Below are 2,377 nucleotides of genomic sequence, written 5' to 3'. Positions count from 1 at the left end.
CATAATTAAAATGCCAATAATTAAAGACAAAGAGAGAATCTTAAAAGCAGCAAGAGAAAAGCAAACTCTTATCTACAAAGGAGTTCCAATAGGCTGAAACCTGATTTCTCATCAGAAACACTACAGGCCAGAAGGGAATGGCATGAAGTACTCAAGGTGATAGAAAGCAAGGATCTGAAACCAAGATTACTATATCCAGCAAGGCTATCATTCAAAATAGTCAAATAAAGAGCTCCTGGACAAAAAAAAGGCCACCACGCCAATATTACAAGAAATGCTAAAGGGACTGCTGTAATGAGAAGATGAAATAAAGAGAGAAACCTAACCATACAGAATTAAAATGGCAATAAATAAGTGCCTATTAATAATAGCCTTAAATGTAAATGGATTAAATGCTCCAATCAAAAGGCATAGGGTAGAATGAATAGGAAACATGACCCAACTATATGCTGTCTACAAGAGACCCATCTCAGATGAAAAGATACACAAAGGATGAGAGTGAAGGGATAGAAAAAAAATTTTCCATGCAAATGGAAAAGAAAAAAAAAGCTGGAGTAGCAATACTCATTTCTGACAAAATAGACTTCAAAATGAAGGCCATCACAAGAGACAACAAAGCTCACTACATAATACTAAAGGGATTGATCCAAGAGGATATAATCCTGGTAAACATATATGCAACCAATATAGGAGCACCTGAATATACAAAAAAATCTTCTAGAGGACTTTACAGTCATAGTAAGGAATTGAGCACCCAGCTGACCTCAGTGGACAGATCTTCCAGACAAAAACTTAACAAGAAAATAGTGAATCTAAAGGACACACTGGATCAAATGGGTTTAATTGACATTTATAGAACATTTCATCCCAAAGCAGCAGAATTTACATTCTTCTCAAGTGCACATAGATCATTCACAAAGATAGACCACATGTTAGGACACTAAACAAGTCTCTACAAGTTCAAGAAAATTGAAATCATATCAAGCAACTTCTCAGATCACAGTGGAATGAAATTAGAAATCAACTGCAATCAAAACACCTCAAAACATTCAAACACATGGAAGCTAAATAGCATGTTATTAAACAGTGAATGGGTTACCAATGAGATCAAGAAAGAAATAAAAAACTTCCTGGAAACAAATGAAAATAAACACACAACAACCCAAAATCTCTGGAACACACCAAAACAGTCCTGAGAGGGAAATTCATAGCACTACAGGCCTACTTCAAAAAGCAAACAAAAAAAAATTAATAATAAACTATTTAACCCTACACCTTAAAAAACTAGAAAGATAACAACAAGAAAAGCCCGAGGAAGGAAATAATAAAGAGTAGAGCAGAAATAAATGACATAGAGACTAAAATAAATTATACAAAAAAATCAATGAAACCAAGAGCTGGTTCTTTGAAAGGATAAACAAAATTGATGAACTGTTAAACAGACTCATCAAAAAACAACGATAGAAGGCCCCAAAAAATAAAATCAGAAACGATATTGGAGAAGTTACCACTGACACCACAGAAATACAAAGGAGTGTAAGGAAATACTATAAATAACTACCATATTTTTCCATGTATAAGATGCTATTTATTTCTAAAATTGTTAGACTGAAAATTAAGGGGCATCTTATACACAGAAGTCAGCTGAGGAGGGAGCCACATAGCTGTCCATACCTTGTCAAACAGGCTTCCTCCAATCACAAGCCTTATTGTTACTGACGTCAGCTGATGTCATAATTGGAAGTGGAGGTGGAGGTGGAGAGTGGGTAGATGCAACAGGGACCCGAGCATTCTGAGCCCATAAAGATGTCAAAAATAAAACGATAAATACCAGTAAGTGATTGTCTTACTCTGCAAAATTCAAACTGAATATAATCAGCTGTGCAAAATAGCATGGAAATAGAGCTGCAGAGAGCCAATTTGGACCTCCTCCCATTGATGTATGATCAGACAGTGGAGAAAACAGGAAGAACAACTCCTTAAGATGCCAAAAAAGAAGATAGCCTTAAGAGGAAAACCAGCAAAATGTTTAAAATATTTATTTCTTAATTTTGGGTTAGAAAAGTGGGGGACATCTTATACATGGGGGCATCTTATACACAAAAAAATATGGTATATGCCAGCAAGCTGGACAATGTGGATTCAATGGACAATTTCATAGAAAAATACAATCTCCCAAAACTGAATCAGGAAGAATCAGAAACCTTGAGTAGGCCAGTAACAACTGAGAAAGTTGAAGCAATAATCAAAAAACTCCCAGCAAACAAAAACCCTAGTCCTGATGGCTTCATAGGGGCATTTTCCAAACATTCAAAGAAAAACTAACACCTATACCCCTCAAACTATTCCAAAAATCCAAGAGGAAGGAACACTTCTA

The sequence above is a fragment of the Myotis brandtii genome, unplaced genomic scaffold, assembly GCF_000412655.1.
Source record: "Myotis brandtii unplaced genomic scaffold, ASM41265v1 scaffold1337, whole genome shotgun sequence".
Lineage (NCBI taxonomy): Eukaryota > Metazoa > Chordata > Mammalia > Chiroptera > Vespertilionidae > Myotis > Myotis brandtii.
This window is presented reverse-complemented; position numbering follows the sequence as displayed.